We start from the raw sequence: 16,321 nt of genomic DNA, 5'->3' as shown, positions 1-16,321 counted from the left end.
GTTTTTTTATTGCATCTTGTTATTTCTTTTTTTTTCTTTTTTTTTTGGTAAGTATTTATTTTTTAGTTGTAGATGGACATAATACCTTTATTCTATTTATTTATTTTTATGTGGTGCTGAGGATCGAACCCAGGGCCTCCCACATGCTAGGCAAGTGCTCTACCACTGAGCCACAAGCTCAGCCCCTGTATCTTGTTATTTCAAAAAAAGACCTTCCACATACATTATTTCATTTGTTCTTCCTAACAGGTAGATCTATTATATTTTCACAAATAGTGTTTTGTTTTGTTTAGTTTTTCACAATTTTTGGATGAAACTGAGGTATAGTGATGCCTGCTAGGCAGAGTTGGTGCTTGGGGCTTTGGTTACTGAAGTTAATCTGCTCTGATAGAAGCTCTCATAATGGACCTCCCCTCACCAACTCCCCAAACCCATCAACATCTCCCATTCCTTCTGTACAACCTCGCCCTGACCCCATGCTGCTACTGAAATGTTCGTTTGTAAAAACGTGATAGCAAAATAACTTAGAAGTGTGTGGACACGTCAGTGGAAAGAGAGTATTGTTTTTTAATTCCAGAGCTTTGAAAGTTAAGCATCATATAACTAGTAACCAGTATAAATCTAGGAGAAGTTCATATTGAAAATCTGCTGCAGAAATAAAATGAAAATGCCTAAGTATTTAATCACAGTCTTTGTATTTTTTCATAACTTTATTTAAACATAATAAAAATTCATTTATATAAAATTTGTTTATTTATTTGTTTATTTATTTATTTATTCTCTGCCTCATTTCAGAGAGAGTGTAAATCTCCTTACAGCCTTTACAGGGAGAAGAGGAAACTGGATATTTATAAACAGGTTTAAAAGGTTAAAAAGAGAATGGTTGGGCTGGGGATGTGGTTCAAGCGGTAGCGCGCTTGCCTGGCATGCGCGGGGCGCTGGGTTCGATCCTCAGCACCACACACAAAAAAAATAAAATAAAGATATTATGACCACTGAAAAAAATAAATATTAAAAAATTCTCTCTCTCTCTCTCTCTCTCTCTCTCTCTCTCTCTCTCTCTCTCTCTCGTCTCTAAAAAAAAGAGAATGGTTTCTCAGGAGTGCTACACTGTTCTTGTTCATAAAATCAGTTAGGCCTTTCTCTAAGGATCCTTATAAATAGATACTGAGATATGTTAAAAAAAAAATCCTTGACAACCTTCCTATGAGACAGACCACAATGAGTGTCATTTGTGCTATTTCCTTCCTTGTCTCTCAGCACAGGCTGATGACATCACCCCAAAACAATTCAGCAAGAGCAGCACAGGGGTGGGGGTAGCAGGGTCTAATTGAAATACAATATACATTCTCAGCTTCTCTGCTGACCTGATTTGATCCAGGGGTGGACTTTAGAATATCTAAAGCAATACTGTCTATATACTGTTTCCATCAAATATGGACAAATCTTAGGTAGTAGTAGTTATGCTGCTGGCAAAATTAACACCGTGGGCTTAAATGCCTAACTTTGCAAATGAGTAGAAACTAAGTCCAGAAAGATCTCTGCAGCCCTGGGTTCACCTTTTAGTTGCTGGCTCAGGCAGTGGTCTGGAAGATCCAAAGGGTGGAGCCAGGCATTGGAGAAGTTGGGAAATGCTTTCCCAAAAGCATTAATAATATAATAATATAACAACAGGTATGGATAGTCACATATGCCAGCTGGTGGTCAACTCTCCAACACACTAAAAAAGTATAAAAAGCCAAGAAATGATGACTTGATGTCAGAGCTTTTAAACTTGAGTTTCAAGGACCGCACTGTTAGTTTCATGTGAATAGTCTAGGAGAATGGTTTTCAAGGCAGACATTAAACAATGCTACTTTGATCAACTCTTCCCTCTAATAATCTTGTAGGATGCTATCTGCCATTGCTATTTATTAAAGAAATCAGAGAAAGATGGTTAACAGACATCTCCCCTACTACGAATGTGGCCTCTGAAGTTTGAAGAGACACAGTGTACTATCAGTTTACATCTCCTGTGCCATCCTACAACCTACATTGAGCTGGCCCAAGTCTCCCAGATCATGGGTAGTAATGCAGACACGCAGATAAGACCAACACAGAGCAACAGAACATTTGCCCAGCTTCTCAGAATCCTGGGGTTTCCCTTCAGGTAGCCCTCCTCTTCAAGCTAGGGTTAAGTTCAGGTTTATTTAACTGAATACCAAAAAAGCAGAGGCTTAAACACATGAGGTTTCTTGCACATCCAAGACAGGCACCCTTTATCATTCGGCTTCCCTAGTTGCAAGGTTTCCTCATAGTCCAAAATGACTGTCAGACTCCCAGCATCATGCCTGCCTTCCAGGAAGCAGAAAGGAATAAGAAAAAGCAAAATGGGTACTTTTTTTCCAATGGACTCAGTTTCCTTTAAGCAATCTTTTTGGAAAACCCATTGAACACTTCTGCCCACATCTCATTGGTCACGTCTAGCAAGGGAAGCCATGAAACGTCCTCTATAGTCTTTTATCTGGGCACGCTGCAGCCCAGAATAAAATCAGGACTCTCTTTTACTAGGAAATGAGAATGGAAATTGAGCAGCAACTGCAATTGCTACGCAAACACATTTCAATGAACAGAACAGCAAAACAACAAAATATGGCAACCAAGTAGTTTATTTGCTATTCTGGACTAACCCAGGTCAGAAGGTGAGCCAAAAGTTCTGCAGCATCAAATATCTCTTGATAAAAAGGGTACAAATCAAATTTTTTATACAAAATGAGAATTCTTTCCTTGTGACTTCACTCTTGGCCTGAAGGAAAATGTCCCCCAAGTGGAGCATTGTAATTATATTTGGCTCCTCCTCTTACCATTTTCTTAATTCTTTGCTAGTTTTCTTAGCATAATTCCACTTATCATAAGGAGGGAGTCCTGGGATCTGTGCAATCAGAAGTAAAGTATCTATAAATCAGCTTTGATAATCTTTTCTAAAGATGAGCTAGAAATTCAGATTTAAAAAAAAAACTGAAATCCAAATTTTTAAGAAATATGAAAGCTAATTTACATTTTTAAAAGCAGCATGTGGGCCAGACATGGCGGCACATTGCCTATAATCCCAGCAGCTCCAGAGGCTGAGGCAGGAGGATCACGAGTTCAAAGCCAGCCTCAGCAAAAGCATAGTGCTAAACAACTCGGTGAGACCCTGTCTCTAAATAAAATACAAAATAGGGCTGGGGATGTGGCTCAGTTTTCGAATGCCCCTGAGTTCAATCTCTAATACCAAAAAAAAAAAAAAAAAAAAACAGCGGGTGGGCCTCTATTGGACCAAGACTCAGACTCTACTTGGCCAAGTTTCCACTGCACTCTTGGCCATTCTCCTCTTGCTATCATACGGAGGCAATTCTTTTCACAGAAAATCCTTCTGACCTTTTCTCCCTGTTCTTCCTCCCTTTTCTTTTTTTCACCTCCTTTTCTTTCTTTCTCCTTCTTTTGTTTTTTCTTTCATTTGACTTCACCAAGATGACGGATCTTCCTTCTGACTTTGACACCCTTTCCCCCCTTACAGATTTCTCTTAAAAATCCCCTCTGATTAATGCTCTCCTTTCAACATCAGGTTTTAATATCCAAATATGGATTCTGTTCCAGAGTCACTCCTACATTCTAAACTCTAAGAGTCTTCCCTTGACTCTTAGGAAGCTCTGAGCTACAGAAAATGTACAAAAGTAACTATTATGCCTTCTTAAATCTGCAACAAGAGGCTACAAGCTGAATGTCATCAGCAGTTGGTCACACAGTGTTCCTGACAACTGGCAACCATAGTGACAATTGGCATATCGTCGGTGTTAAAGAGAAAGTTGTAAATAGTGGGCATCATGACACATAAAGGAGCCTATTCTCTATCTAAGCCAGAATAATTGCTACCAACTCACTTGAAGTCTTTATTTTATTTTTTTAAGATAACCTGGAAATTCAGATTGTTTTCTTAAGAGAGAAATAAGCCTGAATTTTCATATAATACACGAGTGGTGATTCACCTTTATAAAAACAATGGAAGCCTTATATTTGCAACCTTGAACCTATCACAAGTACTAACTTATCCCCTAATTGATTGGTGCCTTATCACAGCACCTAGAAGAATGCTAAGCATCTCACAACTAGAAGTTGACTGATGAACGCTGTGGCCAATGGACTTATGCATGCTCTTCTCTTAGGGGGAAATTTCTGGACTATTTCAGAGTTTGGGTAAAGTCAAGAACTAATACCTTGTCTCTGAAGAAGGTAAGGGAGATCCAATCTTTTTTTTTCCTAATCAATTAAAACTCTATGGTTTCATAATTAATTTGCTATTATCTAAAACCCTGCTATTATGAAAAATTAGCCTCAGTATACTTCAAGCAAACTTCAGTGACTTGATGTGCTTGACTGACTTTAAGTCACTCATCAGTTGCCAATGAAACTGCATTTCACTGGTCCAAATCTTGCCTGCCTATCAATGGCCAGACTCACTCATTCTTTTCCTGTGAAAAATGCTACTGAATGTGTCATGAATCAAATTGTATGCTTAATCTCCGTAAGAGAGTGAGAATATAGGAAAAAAGAATATGGAATTTGGAGGCAAACAAGCCTGAGTTCAAATCCCAGCTATGCCACTTTCTGGATGTATGTTCTTGAGTGAATAATCAACTTGTCAGGATTTCATTTTCCTCTCTTATAAAATGAGATAATAAACCTCAGCTCACAAATTGTTATGAAGAGTAAATGGATTATATTAAGTGCCTGGCAAACTTTCAGCTGACAGTGGAAGAGACTAAATATTAGTAGCAATTCCCTTGCTTGCTTAGTGTATGTCTCGGTTCAGCATGTGGTTATTCTTTTTAGCTATAAAGTGGACTGACTCATATTTGCCAAGTATTCACAGATTTTTTAAGTCCTCACACAGCACTTAGAAGAAAATGTGCAAGGTCTCAATGAAAAAAGTGGGTAAATGGGCAAACTTAAGTAATGGAAACAATTAGATAACTCACAGGTTAGTTCGTTTCCCAGCCATAAAACAACCCAAGGTTTCCCCATTTAAAAAAAAAATTATAATAATACACATACCTAGAAGTTTTCTGAAGTACAGATTTTTAGCACCAAAAGAAATTTATACCACTAGTGGATAAAAATTTATATATCCATATATATATATATATATATATATCCATACACACATTTATACCACCGATAAATGATCGTTGCTCTTAAAAGAAAAAGTCAATTTTCCTCTCCTAAGTGGCACATATACCCATAGTTCAAAGCTTACTCCCATGATAGATGTCAAAGAGAATTTTGTTTTTTCCTTTATTCAAAATTCCTATACTGAACTTTTGCTATCAACCAAAACGGACTAATGGGGTCTGAACACAATTTCCGGACTGAAACAATGAAAACACAGAATAAAATGTAAGAAAGAACTGTTACTAATACACTCCATGTCACGAGCCATCCATGGGTTGTGTGTGTGAGCTATGCACATTTGAGCATATGCGGGGACTGGTCTGGCGTTGCATGCTGATTGGGCTGTGCGACACAAATGTGCCCTTCCTCTCGCTCTGCCTGTGATCTCACACAGCACCTGAGATGAGTGTGATTTGCCAAGATATCAGTCAATCTGCTGATGTCTTATGAGACATCACAAAGGAAGACTCCAGCCTTTGAAATCCTATCCCTTGCTTTATTTGGGTGGAATATTCTATCAAATGTCTTCTCCCCAATAAATAGGGGGGTTCTGGTATGGTCACTCTCTTGCTCTTTCCAGTGCTGCTCAGCATGGAGCTGACGCTTGAGGTCACCAAGTTGTACTACCCCTGTTCTTAGAAACTCATGTTTGTGTGCTGCGTGGTTTCTTCATCATTTTCTTAGTTATTGATACAGCCAGCTCCTTTGGACCCAGCTCATCCCACCAGCCTGGCCAGATGGTGACAACTCCATATCAAACAAAGGACAGTGATTCCTGAGGGATGGGGGAAATGAGATGAGCTCTGTGATTGGTCCATCCTACTCCCTTGAAGACCTGTCTGGGCCAGCACAGTGGCACACACCTGTAATCCCAGTGGCTCAGGAGGCTAAAGCAGGAGGATCTCATGTTCAAAGCCAGCCTCAGCAACAATGAGGCACTAAGCAACTCAGTGAGACCCTGTCTCTAAATAAAATACAAAATAGAACTGGGGATGTGACTCGGTGGTCAAGTGACCCTGATTTCAATCCCTGGTACCAAAAAGAAAGAAAGAAATCCTATCTGGACCCTAGCAAAGCCCAGAAGACTCCTGAAGTTCTATAGAAAACATGGAGAGTCCAAGGATAGCAGGGTAGTTAGAACCTGGAGACAGAATATTTGAGAAGAGAGAGCATCAACAGAGAGGGGCAAAGTTCTTGGGTCCTCCTCAAGGTTCAATAGAATTCTGATTAGCACACAAGTGTAAGGAATCTATGTGAAGTCTAGAAAAGAGCTTCCTGAATGTTAAAAGGGAATAGTACACAAAACACACACAGGCCTGCAAATAACTCTTAGTCATCCTGCTTCTCTGGGTGCACCATCTAGTTGAACACACACACACACACACACACACACACACACACTTACATGTAGAAAGGAATTTGTTACAGGGAGCTGCCCTGCGTAGTTGTGAGGGCCGGATAAGCACCTTCTGGGGAGAAGCATCTCTGTGCCTGATGCATAGTCCACAAGGGAAGAAGTCAGTAAAGGAGACTCAGGAAGAAAAAATCAGAAGCAAGCTGGACCCCTGGAAGCATAAGCTGGACCCCTATAGGAAAGGCTCAAGCCTGCATCCTGTCTTGTTACCTCTGACCTTGGTGTGAGGGTATCCTGTAGAATCAGGGGCTCTTTTTTTCATGGAACTATCAACACATATCTAGCTCCCCAATTTTAAATAAATGAAGGAAAATTTAGGGAAGGTAAAGAAATTGCAGGTTCAGAGACAGCTTCATGCTCTTGAGGTGTGGTCAGCTACAAAAGTGCTTCTTTTCTTCCAAATTTGACAAGAATAGCCTTTGTGTACCACTTAAACTGGAAACATACAAGAAAGGAAACTCTGAAATTCAGCTTAGCCAAGTGGATACATTGCAAAGACATTATGCACAGAGAGGAAAAAATGTAATGTGCTTTGTGGTAGCACATATACTAAAATCAGAATGATATAGAGAAGATCTGCATCCTGCACCAGGATGACACAAGAAGTGTAGGAGTAGGAAGAGAAGAAAGAGGAGGAGGGAAATAAATGAACAGAGCATCAGCTGTGTACAACTCTAAGCAGTTTTAGTAAATTTGTAACTGGGGTCTTTTCAGTAGAGGAAGGATAGGATGGAAGAAACAGTATTGGAAGACATAATGAATATTTTTTTCAGAATTTGGTGAAAATTATAACCCTAAAGATACAAGTTATTGAACTTAAAACACAAGAAAAATACCTACCAAGGCACAATATGATAATATCACTCAAAACTGGTGATAATGAGAAAATCTTAAAAGCAGCTAGAGAAAAAGATGTTACGTCAGGGAAGAAAGAAAACATATAACAGTAGATTTCTTGCTGGGAACAATGGGAGCTAGTCGAAAATGGAACAACATTTTTAAAGCTCTTAAAAAAAAAAAGGAAAAGAAAACCTCGTCAACTTAGAATCCTATACCCAACAAAAACACTCAAAAATGAAGATGAAAAAAGATACTTTAGACAGACAACTAGAAGAATTGATCACCAACAGACCCATGTTACATGTTATCTGAGATGATGAGAAGTTCTTCAGGCTGAAGGAAAATAATGACAGAAGAAAATGTGGGCCCACACAAAGAAGTGAGGAGCAGTAGAGGTAGTAATTATATGGATAAATATCCAAGACCTTTTTCTTATTATTTAAACCTTCTTAAAATATAATTGACTTTTTTTTTTTTAAGCCAGGCACAATTGGTACATGTCTATAATTCCAGCAAGTTGGGAGTCTGAGGCAGGAAGATCGCAAGTTCAAAGCCAGCCGTAGCAATTTAGAGAGGCCATCAGCAACTTAGTGAGACTCTATCTCAAAATAAAAAATAAAATAAAAAGAGCTGGGGACATAGCTCAGAGGTAGAGCATCCCAAGGTTCCTGATATCTAGTAGATAGATAGATGATAGATAGATAGATAGATAGATAGATAGATAGATAGATAGATGGATGACTTTTTAAAGAAAATGAGATAGTACAAAAATAAAATGTATGATAAAATAACAAAGGTTGAAAGAGAAGAAATGGACTTTACATGGTTGTAAGGTTTTTCACTATATGTAAACTGGAATAAAATATATATTCTGAACATATTTTATGAACAGACCTTTTAGGCACTAGTCATAATGAGGAAAACAACCCCTCTGTCTCCTTTTGGAATTTATCTCCTCCTATTCTCTCTCAGGAAGCCTAATCTAGTTGTTGTTGTTGTTGAGCCAAAAAACTGTGGAGTAAGACGTCACTTTTAAAGTGATCCTTTAACTGCTTCAGTTCTACACTATCAATGCATTATGGAGCAAATGATGGGAGTTTTAACATTTTTTGAATGTGAAAGAAATATGTGCCTGTCTATGGGGCAGATTGTTACAGTATTCCATTAGAGTTATTTCTGTGGTCAAAAGAAAGGAGTGAAGATTCTGCCTCCACATCAATTGAGATTACAGTCAAGACTTAATCCAAAAATCCCAGGTTCATTTATAATAAATCCTACAATTAATAATAGTCAAACACTTTTCCTAAACTTATTTCAAAAAGAAAGATTGTATTTACTTTTATTTAACAGATGTGATTCCAAGAACATTTATTTTTTAAATGAGGAGTTGCATAAACTGCCCAGAACAGACCTCACAATGTCAAAGTCAGATCTAATTGAATCACACACAAATCAACCATTAGAGGGGGAAAACGTGCCGTCCTGAGCATAGGGATTAGAAGGGAGTGGCAATGGGTGGGACATTTCACCTCAGACAAATTACACTGTTCATACTTGTCATTTCCTACATTGGGAGTCTATATAAATTGGGGGGCAGAAAAATGTTTTTTTTTTATTTTGTATCTATTTCTCCTGAACTGTTGCAATATAATCAGTTGCATAAATTGACTGCCACCATTCCAAGAAAAACTCTATCAGAAAGAACCAAAGTGAGCAGCTATGATGAAATTTCGCAAGAGCACAGGATCACAGGAAATGAAGAGAAATATCATATATATTGTGTAGGAGAATGTGTAATGCTCTATTAACTGCCTCAACCTCATAACAGAGTCATTTCCAAGCATTCTCATCACAGAAACTCCCGGAAAAAGACTTTGAACAAATAATGCTTCATCTCCGGTGCCAGGCTCTGTCTAAGTGCTTTTGATACATTTTTCTGGTGCAATCATTACAGAACTCTATGCGGTAGGAATTATCATGTCCTTGTCACAGCAAACTGTGACTTAGAAACATCAAGGTCTCACAGCTACTAATGGCTGGACAAGGATATGATGCCAAATCTAACTCTTAAGCCCAGACCCTTAATATCTACACTATAAATAAGCCACTGGATATAGGTATACTCAAACCATACACATGATAATAAGCCACCAGTCCCCCAGAAGTCCACAAGGGAGATAACTTCTCAAGGGTCGGTGGCCAAGGAAAGAAAAATACCACTCTTGTAAGCCAAGCTTGTGACTGAAAGCTCTATGTACCAGGAAAGCTGAGCAGCAACTCAAAGTCGAGGACTGGCAGCCTCTGGGGACACATCCCTCCCCTAACCTCAACTTAACTCACAGGACCAGTCGGCTCTATGGGAGGCAGGGCAAGGAAGAGACAGGAGAGCTCAAGGATAGAGGAGAGGTCAAAGAGAGAAGGATGAGGGCTAGGTCAGCTCCCTTGAACTTCCAGATGTTTGAGAAAAAAGAGATAAAAGTGAGATGCATTTGTAAACACTGCCTGTCCAGATACAATAGCCTTGTCCACTAGTAAACATGACCACTCTAGTGTTCTAGAAGCTCCCAACTTGTATTAGCAACTCTGTCACAAAAAAAAAAAAAGGAGGGTAGGCAGTTGTTGGGACAGGCAATCCATGATAGGCCCTGAGAGTACCTGCAGGTTCTGGGTTTGCCAGGAATTCAAGGCTTGACCACTTTATATCTTGATCATTTTGGTCACACCGGTTATGGGGGATGAGTTCTGCTCCCTCACATGTTGAAGTCTGAGCATTAGAGAAGCACACTGAGGCGAGCATATAAACCAGGGTTTATTTAAAAAGGGGTAACATCGACTTCTCCTCCCAGGAGAGAGAAGGGGCCATAGCTAGGATCCTGGTATCCTGAATAGCAAGGGAGTTCTGCCTTTTTGTAGAACACCCTTAGGCTTCCTTTTTGCCATGAGTAATAAAGTCTTGTGTCTCTAACCCAGGAGTGTCATGTCTTCAATCATCATCATTTGTTCTCCAGCTCTCTTCCCCTTATCTCTCTCCTTCCTGCGGTATATGACTGCTCAGTGGGATGGCCAAAAGGTGGGAAACAGGTGTGCTGAAAGGGGAAGGGCAGGAGCAGCTCAGGACACATTAATTAACAACCTTAGAGCTCCCTGTAGGGAGGGGAAATTCCTGCGACAGTTTACCTTAGCAACAGGTTAGAGCAGGGGCAGGTTCTTGATAAGGGTGGAGGAAGGGCTCCGAAGAAATTTCAGTCCCTCTGCGGGCAGTCTCCAAATTCCTGGAATCACTCAAAACTGGCCTCCTTCATCAACCTGACTCAATTTACCTATCTATATGGACTGCCTGTCTAATTCTGGCTTTAGTTTCTCAGGGAGCAGTGTTTGCAGAGAGCAGTCTGGCTGGATGAGATATGATCTCCCTCTAGACAAGCTTGTTACTGCTCACAAAATATTCCAAAAGCACTGTGTTTCTCTCCTGCAATGTAATCCACACACAGCCTTTGTAAACAGCCGTCTAGTTCCACGTATGTTATAACATGGGAGTTGGGGACATGGGAAAACAGCACAAACACTAATCTCTGGCTACTGCTTTTGCCATGAGTAATAAAGTCTTTTGTCTCTAACCCAGGAGTGTCATGTCTTCTATCATCATCCATGGAAGACTAATTTGGTAGCTTGCAAGTAGGGTAAAATCTTAAACCCTTCACAGTTCATGACAGCAGAAAGGGAGAATGAAGAAGAAATTTGAATGCGCCCCTGCTCCTTTCTTGAGACCAGAAGTTGAATGACATGACCATATGTCAACATTCCCTTCTGTTTAAGTTGACTATTGGAGAGTGATTACTGCAGGGAAATGCCCTCAGATTTCTTGAGTTAGCGCCAATAAGTCTTCAACCTCCCAGATCCCCGAAATGTTCTTATTCAATTTGATTCATGATTGCACATTGGCTTGTTTTAACTCTCCATTGAGATTCACAAGATCTCTGAAAATAAGAAAAAATATTGACTCTTTAACACATGCATAAATTTTGTTTCTGTACAACATAACACTCTTTCGATACTACACATATAATATGCTAATCATCAACATGTTCCTCGTTGCTATGGTTTGAATGTGTCCCCTAGAAATATATGTCTTGGAATCTTTATCCCCATTGCAACAGCACTGAGGTGCAGGGCCTAATGGGGGGTGCTTAGGTCATGAGGGGTCTATCCTCATGACTAGATTAATGCTGTTAAAAATCAGCAAGTTTGGCCCTCTTTTGCTTCTTGGCCCTTCTGCCTTTGCCATGTAAGAATGAAGAGTTTTTGCCTCTCTGAAGGATGCAGCATTCAAGGCACCATCTTGGAATCTGAATTTCTAAACCCACCAGCTCCTTGACTTGGACTTCCAGCCTCCAGAACTGTGAACCATTAAATTGATTCTTCATAAATTATCTGGTCTCAGGTAATCTGTTATAGCATTGCAAACAGACAAAAAAAAGCATCATCACTATCAATTATATATGTGTGTGTGTGTGTGTGTGTGTACCAATATATATGCCAATATATATATATATATATATATATATATATATATATATATATATATATATATATATATANATCATATTACCATTATTACATAATGAACATCAAAAACTTTACCACAGTCAATTATGAGCAATATTTATTTAGATTAAAAATAATTATTTTTAATATTTATATCTTAATATATTTATATCATATATATTAATATGATATAAATAAACTTGTTCGAGATTTACATTTTCATTCTATGCAAACATCATAACTCATCTTACAGTATCTAATGGACATAAATTTTAATTTAAATATCATTGACCCAGTAAAGAAAGCCTTAATTACTCCTCATTCTTCATGAAACTTACATAGACTATTTAAATACACATCCTCAATCATGGATTCAAGCTTGAGGATTAAAAAAAGAACTGATGAATTTTATCATCAATTTACAAATATTCTGATTCGGATTTTACTCATGAATACATTGCTAAATGTTTAACAATTAGTCTTCTTATGGTGGAGAAGCCCTTAATTTTATTTGTTGATTCCCACAGTGTAGGTACACTTGTCACAGCTAATTATAAACTACCTGAAAATTTAATAATAAGCTTCCAAGAGTAAGCATGATCTGTCTGAGTACATTATTGCTTATAGCTTTCTATGGAGAAAAGAGATGACATTAATTGATAGTTTATTAATTTGTACATTTCTTTAGTCTCTATAGATTACCTAAGAGATGTTCATTTTTCCTCTTTCTATTGGTCATTTTTCCAAGTTCTAAATATTATGCTAACTTGTTTCTTGTGTATTTTATTTCTATATAATATCGGGTGATCCTGGAAGGAAATGACCAAATGCTTGACTTTTTTTGCATCTTGTTAACATCTTTTAGTATGCACACGGTGAGAGTTAAAACATCGCAAATGCTGATGGTGATAATGACCAAACACAAGTTAAGGTCTATTTATTTTAGGCTAAATATCAAAAGACTGAACTACAAAGTGTCAGGATCCATGGAAATTGGCCAAAACCTGACTACTTATCATAATCAATTTCATCCAACCCTAGGATTAGGACTGGACATCAATACATGGGTTATTCTAGGAGAGGAACAGATTCTTCCTGAATGAAAGATAATCAACTGATAAAAAGAATGCTCGTGTATAGCTTCTATCATATCATAATGTGGATATATTTTAGACAGTCATCCCACCAGGAGAGAGTAAAACTTTTTATTAATTATTCAGCTTGAAAGCCCCACATCCTTATGGTTGTGACCTTTCTCCCTGATTCACAGGACCTGCCTTACTATGTCACTCTTTCTATTCTGCTCCCCCGTGTGATGGAGCAGACAGGATCCTAAATGTTTGGCAATAATTATTTCTGTATTGCTGTGAGAACAATTACTTATTTCTTTGTAGGTAGAAGAAACCTGAATGTATGTTAGCAAGGGGCCACTATTATGCTTTTATTTGATAGAAAAAATAAACACTTTAAATTACATTAAAACAATTTACATGAGAGTAGTAAGTAGAAGAGTTTTAGAAGATGCATAGTATAAAATATGTTTGATCTAAGTTACATGTTTTATTTTTTAAGTAAAATGTATATGGATACCACCTGATAACCTTCAGAACAGAAGACAAAACTAAAGATACATGGTTTAATTGTCAGTTTACCCTGCCACCTTAAATATTAGCTTTGCAAAAGTAGCTTACTAATCATTAGTGTAGTGTAAGGCTCATGAAATGAAATGCTAGTCTACTTTATTCCATTGTTTATGAAATTGATCCAGTCTTCTTTGGTAGTTTATCACTATTTCCCAAGGAAATTAAAACAAATATTCAATAATTTGCTTAAGTTAATAACATTAATAAAAGCACATTCTTAAATGGAGTGTTTGTAATTTTTCTACCTCAGAAATAGCTTTACTTGAGCACATAACTGACTTTGAGATATGATAAAAAACATTGATCCAATGAGCACATTGTACTTGGTTTTGTCCTGTGAATTATATTACTGTGTTTGGAATGTATAGTGCTATTTAGCCTAAAGGCATATTTTCTTAATTGTTCCATTTCTATTATACCTATTTATGTTTCATTGGTCCATGGCATATATTTGCATGTCCTGAATTACTGTAATTACTCAGGAACTACCCAGCTTATCTTTTTGCAAGCACACTCTGCACCTGGATAATTTATTTGCATATTAGGTACATCTTTCCCTTCCCTGATGCTGTAAATAGGAACAAATAGGACTCCTTATCATAAAGGGGAGAGGCATTCCCTTCCCTCCACATTAAATTCTGTTCTGTTAAACACTTCACTGTTTTGTCTCTATAAAAATGAGATATTTCACTATAATTTGGAAAAAAAAAGTTCTGTATTTGGCCCAATTATTTGTTTGGGACCTTTATCCAGAAAAATAGGAAAGAGAAAGAAGAGAGGAGAGGAAAGAAGAGGAGAGAGAGGGGAGGAAGGAAAGATTTAAAAGAGAGGTGAGAGAAAGTGAGAGCAATTTTGAACCCCAATGAACTCTTAAAAGATTTATTTTTTTAGATTTTTGTTAGATTGGCTCCTGATACATCTGTTTCTGGATATATATATATATATATATATATATATATATATATATATATTCCTCTTCCTCTGTTACTTTTTCTTCAGTAGATTGTACTTGGTTCCTTCTGAGAAACAATGTAATACAATATGGTTATGAATATCTATCTGGTAAGAGAGGAAACACAGATGCATTTTGTTTATTCTGTTCCTGTAGTGTTAAAAAAATCACTGAAGAGTATTATGGTGTTAAGTTGAAGTATACAATTAAAGTACTAAAAATTGCTATAAGGCACACCTATGAAAGTATATTGATTCTCCCTGCTTTGGAACCAGCTCTAGAATTTTATATTTGAGTTTGGATAAAGGAAGTTTTTTTCTTTTTAATCAGAGCTAGGAGCCCCAAAAATACAGATTTCTGAGAGTTAATAATCTGATTTTTAGGCAAATTATTTAATCTATAAAAGCCTCTATCTTTTATTACTCTATAGAGTAATCTATCTTAGGGAATAGCTATAAAGAGGAATAATATTATATATAAGTGTTGGAACAGGCAAATAGTAAGAACTTGATAAATGGTAACTATCATCATTGTTAATCACAAAAGACCATAAATCCTGGTATTCTTAACCTGTGGTCTGCAGAATCCTTGGTCCACAGATAAAACTGCAAGATGGTATCTCTAAAATGAGATGGGGAAAAAAAGATTACACCTCATTTTTTCCTAACCTCTAAGGAAAATTTAATGTTTCCTTCCATTCATAATGGAACATCACAGTAGTGTTAAGAGGACCTTTCACTTTGTATCAATGGAAGTCACAGACACTTTTATATTGCATTTCTGATGTTACAGACACCTCAAAATATCTTTCATCACCTCTTAAAAATTATAATAGCTATTGTACCTGCTACTAGATCTTGCTAATTAATGCATTAATACAGAGGCACACACTATGTTATCAATATATTGTTTTTTTAATTTTTATATAATTGATTTCCTTTGTAATCCTATGTATTTTACTTCAAGCACTCAAAGCATTTTAAGAAGGGGTCCACAGTATTCATAAGACTGCCATGGCATACAAAACAGGTTAAGAATCACTAAAATTTAGCCCACCTCTTTGATCTAGAGAGTCAACCAAGTTTGACAACTGGGTACCTGCCTAGTGAGCCCCCTCCCACAGTCTGTCAGGGTGTGTGTGACTTGATGGGAAGCCCATTGCAGTTCTGATTCCACTTTATTTGATTCACCTATTTGCTGAGCCTGCCTTCAACCCATATTTGGTACCTATCCGTTCAGGTGCTGTGTTGGATCTTATGAGGAACATCAGATAAGCAGAGAGACTGGTTTTCTGGTACGTTCGTTTTACGCACTGCCAGCCCACACTAGATGCCAGGCCCCTAATAAAGCTGGCCACCGGTCCTCAAGCCATGGTCCCAGACCCGGCAGCATCCGCATCCCCAGGCAGCTCCTTAGATGCCAAATTCTCAGGTCACACCCCAGACTTTTGGAAACAGAAACTCTGGGATCTGTCAGTCTGTTTTACGCAGACCTCCGGGGATGCACGATGGAGTTTGAATGGGAGGTCGGCCGGGCCCTGGGAGGGAGGCTCCCATCTCCCCTGCGGCGGGAGCTCAAGAGACATCGTGGGGCGCGCTGCAGCGGGGGCTGCGAGTCCAGGGCCGCGAGTCCAGGCCGGGGCTCCGGGGCTTGCAGCGCTCCAGCACCGCGCACCCAGCCCGGCTCCCGGGCCTGCGGGATGACTGACGGCAACGCAGCGCCAGCCCGCGGCTCGGG

At 38.3% G+C, this 16,321-nt stretch overlaps 1 non-coding gene across 1 annotated transcript; it reads left to right on the top strand.

The window, feature by feature from the left end:
• The first annotated feature begins 7,131 nt into the window (after window positions 1-7,131).
• On the top strand, window positions 7,132-7,233 carry LOC125613847. The gene has a single exon (XR_007344444.1). It is a non-coding gene; the product is annotated as a U6 spliceosomal RNA (small nuclear RNA).
• Window positions 7,234-16,321: the final 9,088 nt, after the last annotated feature.

The sequence above is a fragment of the Marmota marmota genome, unplaced genomic scaffold, assembly GCF_001458135.2.
Source record: "Marmota marmota marmota unplaced genomic scaffold, marMar, whole genome shotgun sequence".
In the NCBI taxonomy this organism is placed as follows: domain Eukaryota; kingdom Metazoa; phylum Chordata; class Mammalia; order Rodentia; family Sciuridae; genus Marmota; species Marmota marmota.
This window is presented reverse-complemented; position numbering and strand designations above follow the sequence as displayed.